Source organism: Meles meles, chromosome 7 (assembly GCF_922984935.1).
Source record: "Meles meles chromosome 7, mMelMel3.1 paternal haplotype, whole genome shotgun sequence".
NCBI lineage: Eukaryota > Metazoa > Chordata > Mammalia > Carnivora > Mustelidae > Meles > Meles meles.
The window spans coordinates 53,731,741-53,747,146 of NC_060072.1; positions in this window are offsets into that span (position 1 = coordinate 53,731,741).

A 15,406-nucleotide genomic window follows, 5' to 3' on the forward strand; every position below is an offset into this window, starting at 1 on the left:
CTCTCTGCCTGCCTCTCTGCCTACTTGTGATCTCTGTCTGTCAAATAAATAAATGAAATTTTTAAAATATGTGGTGTTATCATTATTGATGAATACCATATCTAACTAATTAAATAGTATGCATTTGAAATGTGTCTTATTCCTAATTTTAATCATTTTATTAATCGTGGTTCTATACATGGATTCCAAGTGGAATCCTCAATCTTGGCATATTTTCTGGAGTAAAAGTTCTAAATTCCAACTGCCTTCCAATACCTCAAATTCAAAATAATCAAAAGTAACCCAACTTCTCCTCTCCTTCCACTGTGTCACCACTTTCTTTTGGTTGCCTCATTACCTTCGCAGAAACTCAGGCTTAATATCTCTCCTTTGTATACCTCTTGTCATATTCCAAATTGTATGTGTGGGTGAGTGATGGACAATAGCATATAATAATTTATTCATTTGAGATGGAGTCCTTTTCAATTTAGATGAGCATTTGATTGAGAATAGGCTCAGAGAAAAATAATGCCATGTAGGGTGAGGAAGGAAAATACAGAGAATGATTAAAAGCTTACCAATCATCTAAGTCAACTCTTTCTGTGATGGTAAGCATGTGAAGTAGAAAAATGTAATTCTTTGTATACTTTTGAAGGGAAAAAATTTTTATTTTGCAGATTGGCTAGACCTTGGGTAGTGGGAAAGAATTATTAGGCCTGTGATATATTTGTATCCATTTGTGTGTGTGCGTGTGTGCGCTTCTGTGTATGTATGTATGTGCATAGAGATTTTTAAGGTCAATGATATATGATATCTCTATTTATCTATCCAGACATAAACACTTTATAAAGTGTGTGAAATTTTTTTTAAACTTTTAAAAATTTTTTCATTTGAGAGAGAGAAAGATAGCACAAGCAGGGATAGGTGCAGGGGGAGAGGGAGAAACAGACTCCTCACTGAGCCAGGAGCCTGACATGGGACTCGATCTCAGGACCCTGAGATCATGACCTGAGCCAAAGGCAGATGCTTAACCATCTGAGCCACCCAGGTACCCCAGCTGTATTAATTATTTAGTTATTCTGGGTTAGTTGTTTTCAGCCTTGATTGGACTTGAAATCTTTTGGAAACCATTAGGAAAAGGATGTGGGGAAACAGGAACACTTTTGCACTGTTGGTGGGAATGTAAATTTGTGCAAAACAGCACGGAGTTTCCTCAAGGAATTAAAGATGAAAATGCCCTATGATTCAGTAATTTGGTATTTACAAAAGAAAACAAAAACAGTAATCTGAAAAGATATATGCGCCCCTATGCTTATTGCAGCAATATTTACAATAGCCAAGATATGGAAGCCAAGATATGTGTTCATCGATAGTTGAACGGATAAAGAAGATATGCCATTTGCAACAACATGGATAGACCTAAGGGGCATTACGCTAAGTGAAATAAGTAAGAAAAAGAAAGACAAGTAGCATGCGATTTCACTTATATGTGGAATCTAAAGAACAAAACAAAAAGATGAAAAACAGAAACATACCTGTAAGTACAGATAACAAACTTATGTTGCCAGAGGGAAGGGGGTTGTAGGATGGGCAAAATGGGTGAAAGGGAATGAAAGATACAGGCTTCCAGTTATGGACTGAGTAAGTCCCAGGGATGAAGGGTACATTATAGGGAATGAAGTATTGTAATAGTGTTGTATGGTGACAGATGGTGGCTACACTTGTGATCACAGCATAATGCTTAGACTTGTCAAATTACTTTTGTACACCCGAAATGTAGCAGTGTGTGTTAATTATGCTCCAATAAAAGATAAATTGAAATAAAAATAAGTTTAAAGATAAATAACAATAAATAAAGTTATTGCCAAAAAAAAAGCCTTCAATCAATCCCACTCCTATCTGTAAAGTGAGAAACAAAAGGCAAGAAAGAAAAAAGAATAAATATATCAGAGGGATGTAATGCCTAGAGTGGTGATTACAGTGATAATACTGTATTGCATATTTAAAAGTGGCTAAGATAGCTAATCTGAAAAATTTTACTCACAAGAAAAATAATTTCTGGTACTATGTATGGTAATAATGTTAACTAGACTTATTGTGACGACGGTTTTCCAAGATATATACAAATATTGAGGGATGCCTGGGTGGCTCAGGTGGTTAAGCCTCTGCCTTCGGTTCAGGTCATGATTCCAGGATCCTGGGATTGAGTCCCACACTGGGCTCCTTTGCGGCAGGGAGACTGCTTCTCTCGCTGCCTCTGCCTGCCACTCTGCCTGCTTGTGTGTACTCTTTCTCTGACAAATAAATAAATAAATAAAATCTTTTAAAAAAACCAAACAACAAAAAACAAATACTGAATCATTCTGTTGTGCACCCAAAACTAATATGTCAATTACACGTTATTTTAAGAGGAAATAAAATGATGTGTGGACTTTACATGAGGAATTTCAATTTTCATTTGGGTTGTGTCCTGAACATTAGAATTTTAAAAATTTCCTTTATATGTGATTCCATATGTAGTCAAGGTTGAAAACTGTCAAACTCTCACTTGTGAGTTTGGAGTGAGGTACAGATTTTGCAAAAAGAAGAAGAAAAAATCAGACAGCTGTGACAGAAGCAGAAATAGCAGCATCACTGACAAAGAAGAAACCAGGTTTCTACACACCAAAGCACTCATGAAAACAAGGTTAGTAACTTTCCCAAACTGGCGAAATGCCTTAGTAATAGACACCAAACGCAAGGAGAACATGTGACTCTCCTAAATTAGCTTTGATTTCTTTTTCAAAACAGAGCCCATGACTCCGTGTGAACTAAATGAAATGCATCCATGGATTGCTTTTGATCCATGGGCCTCCCCCAGTTGTCTTTATGCCCTATAGAATGAGTCTTGGAAATGCTTCCTACAGAAATAAAACAACTAAGGGAGTGTGCATGGATATAACCCTTTGCCTTCTAGCAGAGGAAAAGTAGGAAGGTGTTGGAGGATCTGCAGTGCTTTAATGGATTTGAGAGGTATGATGTTGCCTGTTCCTGCTCCTAGGTTTGCATATTCTAGACTTAGCAGAAGTGTAGGATAGTCAGCGTTCTTTTATTCCAGCCACGACCAATTTGCCATCTGTTGTAGCAAAGCATCTTTTTTGGAGCTATCTGATGACCTGCTTACTTGCATGGAGACTTAAGGACCAGAAAAGATCCAGATCTGGAGGACTTCACTATGATCCCCAAATGAGGAGGGCTAAAAACCAGCGCATCCTCCTTGAAAGAAGAGAGGAAACATAGAAGCCATCTAAGAGATCTATCCTCATGCAGCTAGAAATTTTTACATTCATTAAAACAGAAGAGACAAATTTCTGACAACAAAAAAGTTGGTTGGAACAAAGGAAAGGAAACAATAAATGAGGGCCAGAGCACTAGGAAAAAAATTCATTCTTCCAGATATTTCCCAAATATCTTCTACTATGTATGTTCTGCCTGAAAAAGTAAAACTTTCTTTAGATACAGCTAGAAAACACAAAAGAACAGGATACTTAGCTTTGGTTTTCAACATAAGAAATTCCCAGAAATCAAATTAAGACTGTAGATTTCTGAAGTTTTAAGTGATTTTTCCATAAAAATTGGGAGCGAGTGAACAAAGAGTCTATGGCTCCTTAATGATTAAAATATTCCCTAGTCCAGAACCAGCAACATAAAGAAGTGGGGCTCCTAATTCCAGGTAGGAAATACAATGATTTAGAACAATGGGCAAGGAAATTCCTCCCAGGGGAAGGTTACTGGGGGCAGCCAGTTGGATTGTTTTTATGGAACACTTTTATATTGATACAATTTTTATAACGTGCCTATCTGGACATTTCATACATGGTCTTTTGTTTCTGGTTGTTTCACTGAATGTTCTCAAAGTTCATTGAGGTTGTCACATGTATCAGTACCTCATTTTCTTTTATGGCAGAATACTGTTCCACTGTGTGGGGATATCACATTTGTGGAGACATTCATCAGTTAATGGACATTTGGGCTGTTTCCACTTTATGGATTTTATTAATAATGCTGCAGTGAACATTCATGAAGTTTTGGTGTGAACATGTGTTCAGTTCTTCTAGGTCTATACCTCAAAGTGGAATTGTTAGGTCATTTGGTAACTATTTTTAAACTTTTGAGAAATTGCTAAATTGTCTACTACAGAAGGCTCTACCATTTTATATTCTCATCAACAATGTATGAGTATTCAATTTCCTCCATATTCTTAGGGACACTTGTTACTTTTCACCTTTTTGATCATAGCCATTCTACTGATATAACTTACATTTCTTTTATTAAATTTATTCTTAAGTATTTTATTCTTTTTGGTGCTATTATAAATGAAAACCGTTAAAATTTTATTTCAGGATTATTCATTGTTAGGGTATAGAAATACAATTGAATTTTGTATATTGATTTTGTGTCCTGTAATCTTGACAAACTTGTTTTTTTTTAAAGCTCTAATTGTTGTTTTAGTGAATTCCTTAAGATTTTCCATATACAAGATCGTGTCAACTATAAATAGAGATTTTTTTCTTCTTCCTTTCCTACTTGGGTGTAGTGTTTCTTTTCCTTCCTTCCTTCCTTCCTCCCTTCCTTCCTTCCTTCCTTCCCTCCTTTTTTCCTCTTCCTCTTCCTCTCTCTTTTATTGCCCCAGCAAGAACCCTCAGTACAACAAACCAAGTCCATCATTCTTGCCAACATTATCATCAAGTTGAATTATTAAAGACTTGCATCCCATATTGGGCAAGGAGTCATTATTATTAACAATATAGAGACTTAGTCTATCGATTGGAAACCACTAAAGTTTGTTTCAAAACAGCTCTTTTAGATATGAGTTTTTAACAAGGTCATCCTATTTATTTTCTCTTGATGCTAGAAGTGCTCAAATTGCAATTCAAATGTACATCAACGGCCCACAAGTTATACACAAATCTGACTTGGAGACATATACATAGCTTTGACATCCTAGAGATGAAGATAAATACAGAAATTGCATCAAACTATTTCTCTTAGTGGAAGGGCTATATGCTTTATGATGTGTACATTTCCATTTGTGGGTTGTGGCATTCCTTTTTATGGCATAAAATACTATTCCTTTGTATAGAGGGATGACATTTTGTTTATACATTCATCTATTGATGGACACTTGGGTTGTTAAGTTTTTTTTTTTTTTAATATTTTATTTGACAGAGAGAAACCACAAGTAGGCAGAGAGGCAGGCAGAGAGAGAGGAGGAAGCAGGCTCCCTGTGGAGCAGAGAGCCCGATGTGGGGCTCGATCCCAGGACCCTGGGATCATGACCTGAGCCAAAGGCAGAGGCTTTAACCCACTGAGCCACCCAGGCGCCCAGGGTTGTTAAGTTTTTGAAAGGAAGAATATTTATGGTTAGTGCAAAAAGAAGGCTGCTCACATGACCTAAATATTTGAATGTGATTATATATAATAGTTATTGCAAAAATTTTGTATGCTAGTTGCATCATTTGCCATTTCAGGATATATTTTTATTTACATAGTTACTTGTTATTGTTCACATTTCCTGTTTCTTGACATGATAGGTAAAATCTGATTAGATGTGGGAAAACGTGACTTCATGTTATGGGCGTCTGGTTTTCTGGGCTTTGTTTAAAGAATGTTAGGTTTCTTGGGACACCTGGGTGGCTGTGTTGAGTGCCTGACTCTTGGTTTTGGCTCAGGTCCTGATCTCATGGGTGGTGAGATGGAGTCCCAGGATGGGCTCCACACTAAACAAAGAGCCTATGTAAAGTTTCTCTCTCCCTCTGCTCTTGCCCCACTTGCAGGCACATATTCACTCACTCTCTCTCTCTCTCTCTAAAATAAACCTTAAAAAGAAAAAGAAAGTTATGTTTCTTGTCTTCATTGAGAATGTCAGAGAGTTAAGCCACCTGCAGGTTAAGTTAACATTGTGAAACTTGTGCCCTCACTATAGGGATAGTCTACTCCTACTGCTAAGGTCTGATACTTCTGTAGCGATGGTGAATACTAATGACTCTCCATTTTGGCTAGTAAGAGCTTGAATGTCTCCCCACCCTGTTTGGGCTCTGAGAATTGGTCTGCAGGTAACTACTTTGTTGATATTTACCCAGCTTTGTGCATTTTTATTCTACGTATAAGCATTGGAGAATTCAGCAGAATCAAGGGAGCTTTTGAATCAAGGGAATTTTGAAATTCTGCCCACAACTTCCAGCTGCCCCAAACTCCTAAAATTTTTCTTTGTCACCTCAATTTCAGTGAGGCTGCTATCTTCCTTTGGATGCTCTTTCCTGTTCCTGAATTATGGAAAATTATTCCCCAGTAAAATCCGGGGTCACCTTAGTGTCCACCTTACTTGTTTCTCTTTTCTGGAGGGTCACAGTTCTAAGCTGTCTGTTGTATAATTTTTGAAATCATTTTTTAATATATTTGTTGGATTTTCTAGTTGATTATTATAGAAAGTTAAGAATAATCTTTTTTTTTTTAAAAGATTTTAATTATTTATTTGACAGAGAGAGAGTGATCATAAGTAGGGGCAGGCAGAGAGAGGCAGGGTGGGGGGGTAAGCAGATTCCCTGCTGAGCAGAGAGGTCGATGTGGAGCTTGATCCCAGGACCCTGAGATCGTGACCAGAGCCGAAGGCAGAGGCTTAACCCACTGAGCCACCCAGGTGCCCCAAGAATGATCATTGTTAATCCATCATGACTAGTGGTGCTGTACATTTTAAACATATTTTCATTCATATTATATTTTATAATCAACTATTTTAAAAAAGTGAATATTATATTGTTAATTGTTTTGGTTTCATTTTTTCTATATTATTTGGTTTTGACTTTCTATCATAACCCTTATAAGATACTGAACTTGGAATTCACAACACCTGGGCTTGAATTCTGACTTCAAAGTGTTGTACCTAAACAACTTTGGGCAAATTTATCTATTTAATGGCAATGTTTCAATTTACAACAGATATACAGTAATATTAAACCACTATTGTAACACATGGGACATTGTAACCTTTAATAAATTATACAAATATTATTGTTTATCTCTTGTTTACCACTGTGAGGAAGGAAAAATTTTCCTCTACCCTTTAAGCATCTTCTAGCTAGACTAAGAATTAAAGTGACCTAAGACAGTTTAACAAGAGAATAAAAACCCAAAGTTTAATTACGTACACACCAAAGCCCAAGAATGAAATTGAGACCCAAAGAAATGACCAAAGCAGGAAGTTTTGATATATCTTAGAAAAACAGACAATAAATTTGTGAAGAATTGACAGGACAAAGAGTGTTATGTTTGGGAGCTTCAATTAATAAGGAATTCTAAACAGAATTTCGGCTAAGGTAGTAAATTAATAAAAGGTAACAAGGTTTGGGGCACCTGGGTGACTCAGTGGTTAAGCCTCTGCCTTCAGCTCAGGTCATGATCTCAGGGTTCTGGGATCGAGCCCCACATCGGACTCTCTGCTCTGCGAGGAGCCTGCTTCCCCCTCTCTCTCTGCCTGCCTCTCTGCCTACTTGTGATCTCTCTCCCTCTGTCAAATAAATAAATAAAATGCTTAAAAAAAAAAGTAACAAGGTTTGTTTATATAACTTTCCTGGCTCTAAATCCCCTAGCTGGTGATAAGGATGCCTCTTGACTTCCTGGTCCAGGTAGGGTAAATTTCACATGAAAATTTTATTTCCGTTTGCAGAGAGACAAAAGAGGGTCTGTGTGTCCTTCTTGCACTGGCTCTTTCTTAAGTAGCTTTAATTCAAAGTAATCAATATGCCTTTGGGGCAAATTCTGGAGCTGCCTGCGTGAGTCCTTACAACTGACTTTCTGTGACATTTACTCTAGTTTTTTAAAGCCTTTTCTCAAGCCCCAAGGTTTATTTCATTTTGCCTGTTCCATTAATCTGGTGTTTTCAAAGAGGCATTTTTGTGTTTAGAAAAAAGACAGTATAGTAATGTTTAAGGAAGAATAGTTATTTAATAAAAAATTGTACACATTCTTAAGAATTTGTAAAGTTCCCTTTCTCCATCAGTATCATTAAAGTACAAGACAGAAAAATAAGATATAACATCGCAATAAAAGATTAAATGTCTACAGTGTTACAATGTAAAAGACAAAGAACAGAAAAATAGTGTGTTAAGTAATTAACCACATTTGGAGGAAGTCTGAGAAAAGAGAAGTTGTGAGATCAGGAGTGTTCGTTACAAAAAGAGGAAATATGTTCTGAAATAAAGAGTAAAATTTTAGCTTAAGAGAAATCATAGAATCATAGAATCATTAATTTCAATTGCAGATAAAGAAATTAGGTTTGGGGCGCCTGGGTGGCTCAGTGGGTTAAAGCCTCTGCCTTTCTCTCAGGTCATGATCTCAGGGTCCTGGGATAGAGCCCTGCGTCAGGCTCTTTGCTTGGCAGGGAGCCTGCTTCCTCCTCTCTCTATCTCTGCCTGCCTCTCTCCCTACTTGTGATCTCTGTTTGTCAAATAAGTAAATAAAATCTTAAAAAAAAAAAGAGTTTAATCAAAGGTGAAATAACTAGTCAGTGATGTCAAAAGTAACTCAAAGACATCTACATCTCAGCACAGAAATTTGTTCACATACAGTTAAAGAGATTTTTGTCCAGTATGAGATACATATGAAAGAGAAAGAGATAGAGTTTTTGGTAATATGTCTGAAATAGATTTTTATTATACTTGTGACCTAGAAGTACAGTTTGGATGTAAAGTTAAGTAATCATGTTTTCTCTGAATTTTAGTGGTACTTTCTGTAAGACAACATATTGTTATTGAAAAATACATTATCATTCCAATTTCTGATTCTTTGTCTGTGGTCTAACTTTTCTACTTGGAAACTTTAAGAATTTTCAATTTCTCCCTGGAATTCTGAAATTCTGAACTTTTAAAAACAATGATAAGAAAAAGAACTCATGGATACAGAGAACAGATTGGTGGTTGCCCAAAGTGGGGCTTCATGGTAGAAATAACAGGCGAAGGTGATCAAAAGGTACAAGCTTCCAGTTATAAAAAAAATAAGTTCCAACAATGTAATTTACAACATAGGGACTACAGTTAATAATCCTGTTGTATATTTGAAAGTTGCTAATAGAAGTTCTTAAAAATTCTCATTACAAGAAGAAAGGTAACTATATGTGCTAAAGAATGTCAACTAGATATTATGATGCTTTCACAATATATACATATATCAAATCATTATGTTGTAAACCTAAAACTAATATATATTATGTGTCAATTACACCTCAATTGAAAAACAGGAAAAACCAATTCTCTCGTTTTCGGCCTGGGTGACGTAAGCCAGTCTCTTAAGATCCTGAAGCTAATTAAAATATAGTCAGAGTCTCTGATCTCATTAATTATAATTACAATTAATTTCTCTCTTTTTAATAAATGCTTCCTCCTTTAGTGTTTCCTAACGACTCCCAACCTGAATTCAGATTTCTTTTTGATTTAGTCATGCCAGCCAGTAAACTTCCAATTTTCTACAGAGATGTCAACTTGCAGTTTGGTTGTTGAAGATGGAAAGGATCTCAAGAGATTAAAATGTTCCTTATTATGTATTTTCAACTAATACTCTAGTTTTTCCCCTTATTTTCTCTCTATTGTATTAGTTTTCTATTTCTGACCAACAAATTACCATACATTTATTGGTTTAAAATAATTTTACTTATTATCTCACTTTATGTGTGCTAGGAGTCTAGACATGACACATATATATGTATAATTATATATACATAAATTCCAATACATTTCAGAAATAACATAGATATGTTACCCTTTATATATATATATTTATATATTATATTACATATATGTATTTTTTCATATTATATATTTTTTAAAATAGATATTACATACACATTATAATATATTATACATTATACTATATTATTATACATTGTATGTATTTTATATTATAAATCTAAATACATTATATGTATTTATATTATACATATATGCATCATATATATTATATATGTATTAGATATTTATATGTATAAGCATTATATGTATATACTATCACACATTATATGTATTTTTATATGTATGTGTTATATGTATTATATATATAATATATAAGAAGAGTAATGGATTTTTTTGTTGTTGAACAAAGATTACTTAAAAATTCAGTAGGGGACTTTCAGATGCCCTTGTAATATTAAATAGCTGTATTTGTTTCTGCTTTCTTCAAGAACTCCATTAAAACAACATTCATTGAAAAATAAATTTAATGGAATAAAAAGGATTAGGAGGAAATGAACACAAAAGATAAATGTTCACACATTTTAGAATAATATATCAAGTGACTTAACCATAGAACTCCAGATGCTTAGGAATTAGAGAGAGCATGCACTTCTAAAGCTGGATGTGGTGGAAAAACTGTATGACCGTCCCCCAATCCCTCTGTTCTGGTCCTCCTTGCCTTGTATGATGCCCTCTCCTTAAGTGTGGGTGGAACCCAGGACTTGCCTTGAACCCACAAAATGCAGGAAAGATAATACATTATCTCCAGTGTTATTATTGTTGTCTCTGGAAGCAAAACAGTTGTCACTGACGTTTTGGACAAACACCTACAGGAATTAGAGAAAGACTAGATGGTGTTTTACAAAGTCTAATTTGAAGCTGACTAGGCAAGTGTTAGTAGTAAGTGGCGGCAAGCTGGTGGAAGAGAAGATGTTTTGCCAGAAGGGGGCCTTCTGTAATTAACTTCAACAGCAATGAAACTTGCTCCTTAGTTTGAAACATTCTGTATTTTTATATGCCAAAATAAGTCGTGTTTTCCCAAAGTGTCAGATTGCCTCCATCTAAAATTTTAAGGCCTGGGGCAAAGAACTTACTTTCTTTGTAATTTGGTTTCCTTATATATAAAGTAAGATATTAGTAACACCTAAGTCATAGGACTGTTGTGAAGAATCAGTGAAATAATTATCTGTGACATGTTTAGTCTCTGACATATAGAAGCACTATGTAGTGTTGGTTATAATTATTGCTATATTTTATTATCCTTTTCAATAGTCGTATCATCCATCATTCAATACAAACTTTTGTTACTTTTTTTTTTTTTTTTTGGTGCTTTGAATAATACAGGGAGCAAATGTCCTTGCATTTACCAAAGCATATGGATTAGAAGCTGTACCATGTGGAAGCAAGTATAAATCAGCAACATGTGATTAATGGAGCACAAGTTTTTAAGCGCTCCCTGAGCCTGTGCATTACTCAGAAGAGGAGATTTCTTAAAGGAGGATGAGACTTTAAGTACTTTTTTTTTTTTTTTTGGCTATTCAAAGGATCATGGAAAATCACTCATTAGGTAATACCAACCCTCTCTCCACCAAGGACAACCTGTAGAGCTAGCAAAATATTTGAAATATATTAAAGACATTGGCGAGGGACACCTGCGTGGCTGAGTTGGTTAGGCGTCCAACACTTCATTTTGGCTCAGGTCATGAACTTGGGGTCATGAGATTAAACCCCACAATAGGTTCCACACTCAAATTGGGGTCAATCTCTCCCTTTACCCCTCCCCCCACTCACATGCTCTCTCTCTCTCTCTCAAAATATAATAAATAAGTAAGTAAATATATAAATAAAGGCACTGGTGAGATAACAAATTAGTGAATAAAGCAACGCAAGTCCAAAAGAAAGCTGAAACCCGGAAGAAGAGTTACCTTTCCTATATAAGTTTCTCAAAGTCAGAAGGAGAAACAGGACCAGAGCAAGGGTTTTGGCAATCTAAGAGCTAAGGTGGTTCCAGTTCTCAAGCAGAGATAGAGAGACTGAAAAATCAATATATCTGGTTGATTCACCAAAAAGCTACATGTCAGGGCAAGATTTTCCAACCTTGACACTATGGGCATTTTGAGTCACATGTTTATTTTACGAGTTGTCCTGTGTTCCCTGGATAGTTTAAAATAATCTCTTACTGGGACGCCTGGGTGCTCAGTGGGTTAAAGCCTCTGCCTTCGGCTCAGGTCATGATCCCAGCGTCCTGGGATCAAGCCCCACATCGGGCTCTCTGCTCCACAGGGAGCCTGCTTCCTCCTCTCTCTCTGCCTGCCTCTCTGCCTAGTTGTGATCTCTGTCTGTCAAATAAATAAAATATTTAAAAAATAATAAAATAATCTCTTACTTCTACCATGTAGAAGCCAATATCAAGCCTTTCCCAATGTTGGCTGCTCATCATGTTTGACAGTCAAAAATATCTGTAAACACTGCTAAATATCCTTTGAGGGGAAAAATCATCCCAGGTTGAAAAACACTGCCCATGGAGTAAGGCTGACGAAGAGCTTTGAAGGAGATGGAGCTCAACTTCGAAATTTTCCGTCGATAAAATGTAAGGGAAATGATCCCAAATTGCTAGTGTTGAGGAAGGAGAAATTTGCTTCTGCCCTCTCTCCCAGGGTTATTTTCACTAGTTAGGAATTGAATTGTTATGAGACAGATTAATAGGGGGAAAAGGGACAAAGTTTTATGACATGCACGTGGAAATCCAATAATGAAATAGAGCCCAAAAGAAATGACCAAGGCAGGCAGTTTTGATACATTTTAGACAAAGAGACAATAAACTTGTGAGGAACTGATAGAATTAAAAAAAAAAAAACCCAAACACCAGGTGTTTGGAAACTGTAATTAGCAAGGAATTCTAAGCAGAATTTGGGCTGAGGTAGTAGATTATAGTAAAAAAGTAATCAAGTTTTTTCTACAGCTTTCTCAACTTCAAAGACCCTGTTTCTGATGATAAAGATGTCTTTTTACTTTCTGTGACGAGGAGGACATTTTTCACAGGGAGACTTTTTTTCCTGCTTTCAGGGGGACATAGGAGGGTGTGTATTTGTATTTTTTTTTTCCAAATAGTTTCAATTCAAAATAATCAATATGCCATTGTAGTGTATTTGGGGATGGCTTGCCCTGGCCCCCTTCAGTTCCTGGCTCTGAAATTTCCTTGGAAATGTCAACATTAAAAGCTGAGCTGGTGAACATGGAGAGAGAAAGTGAATTAGTAAATGCTCGATAAGAGATCTGCAAAGAGTAAAAAGATGATAGCTTAGAATGAGGATGAATAAACAGAAAAGAACAAATCAGAGCACATTTCCCACATTTCATTAAGCCAGTGGAATATAATGTCTGTGCTTCTTTCACCTGATGAAAAATATTAATTCTTTCTTTTAACAGATGTAAGTTAGATCACCTTTGTTCCATTTGGTTTAAACAGAAGTGAGATTTTTCACTGAGGATTGCTCTGTTTCTTCTTTGCTGAGTAGTCAGTGTATCTAGAGCATAAGGACGTTGACGTACTATAGAGGCTAAGCTGTGAATTTCTGAGGCTTTTGTTTTTGGTTTCTTTGTTTTGTTTTGGTGCAAAAAGGTGGTTTTATTAAAAGTTTACTTTGTAGTCTGAACTCCTGTTCCATTACCATGGAGAGATTTAGGATTGCTTTTCTAATTCATAATCTCCCAAACTTGACTAATGAGACCCTTACTGTGGAATAGAATTTGGAGTTGCGCTATACTAGGAAATTTTTCTATGTTAACATCCATATGCCTCCATTTTTCATGCGGTCCTGTCAGTCCATGAGAGCAGAACAGGTTGAAAAATAAATGATAGAATATGCCTGTAGCTTGGTTCTGGCAGCTAGTATGCTTAGGTAGGGGTTTTTTGTTTTTGGATTTTTAGATTTTATTTATTTATTTATTTGACAGAGAGAGAGAGAAAGAAGAGAATAAGTGGGTGGAAGGGCAGGCAGAAGGAGAGGAAGATGCTGACTCCCCACTGAGCAAAGACCCTGACTCAGAGATCCACCCCAGGATTCTGAGATCATGACCTGAGCCGAAGGCAGACATTTATCCGACTGAGCCACCCAGGTGCCCCAGAGAGCTTAGTTTTGTCACCCAGCCAAGGAAGTCTAGATTTTGGTCTGCTCACATATAGCTTGCGGTATTGGGCAATCTAACATGCTGGGCAGCCCACATCGTACCTGGCTGATCTGTAAAACATTTGGCTATTTGGCACACCTCTATGGTAGAATTGTTTTTAATCTCCTTGTCACACCTGGGAATGGCATTTTCAACATCAGACTTCAGGGGTCGCTTGCAATACAGTCTTGGTATAACTCTCAGGAGAAGTCTAGTGGCATGTCTGAGTCCAGTGCAAAGGGAAATTGTTTTCAGCTCATGTTTTTATGATAGTGATGGAGGCAGAGTGACAGAGGGATGTTCTTGTGGTTGTGGATACCATACTTTTTGTCCCTTTATCATCTGTGCTCAGCCAAATGCCTCTTACAAAAGGGTAACTTCTATTCTGCTTTCAGAGATTCACCTGTGTCTGCTATTTCTTAAAGAGGCATATTTTGGGGCGACAAATTCTGCTCCCCTTCACCTACCACAGGCCATTTACAATGGCATTACTCATGTAATATACGTAAGAATAAATTTAAAGAGATATACAAGATCTCGATGCCCAAATCTGCAAAATATAAAAAGAAACTAAAGAAAGAAACAAAGGAAGACTAAAATCAAAAGAGAATTATGTGATAGGCAGGGATTAAAAGATTAATAAAGATGTCAATTTTTGCCAACTTGGTTTATCAACTCACTCAATCAGTTCTGCAGGTTTCTTGTGAAAATAGTGAAGATAAGTTTAAAATTTATTTGGAAAAAAAATGTCAGAAATAATCAAGATGCTCATAAGGAAAAATAAAGTGGGGGAAATTTGCTCTATTAACTATCAAGGCTCTTATAAAGAGTGGCTAAGGCAATATATTTTGTCAGAATAACAGATAAATATATCCATGAAGAAGAATGACAGCCTAAGCCTGAATACTTGACTTATGACTACAGTGGCTCTGTAGAGCAGTAGAGAAAGGATAACTCACCAAATGGTGTTGTTGCAACTAGATACTCATTTGAGAAAATGTACAAATTGACCCATACCTTACACCTTGCACACAAAAAACTAATTCCAAGTGGATTATACATGCAAATATGAGTGAATCATAAAACAACAAGGCTTCTGGAAGATAACAGAAAACAACACAGTTGCAGTGTAGGAAAATGTCTCTTGGAAAGCTAAGAGTACAAAAATAAGGAAAAATGCATAAGTTATATTATCTTGAAATTATAGACTCCTATTTCTTAAAAGAAAAGAAGGGCCATCTGTATCCCAATGTTCATAGCAGCAATGGCCATGGTCACCAAACTGTGGAAAGAACCAAGATGCCCTTCAACGGATGAATGAATAAGGAAGATGCCTCCATCAGAAAGGATGAATATCCAACTTTTGTATCAACATGGACGGGACTGGAAGAGATTATGCTGAGTGAAATAAGTCAAGCAGAGAGAGTCAATTATCATATGGTTTCACTTATTTGTGGAGCATAAGAAATAACACAGAGAACATGGGGAGATGGAGA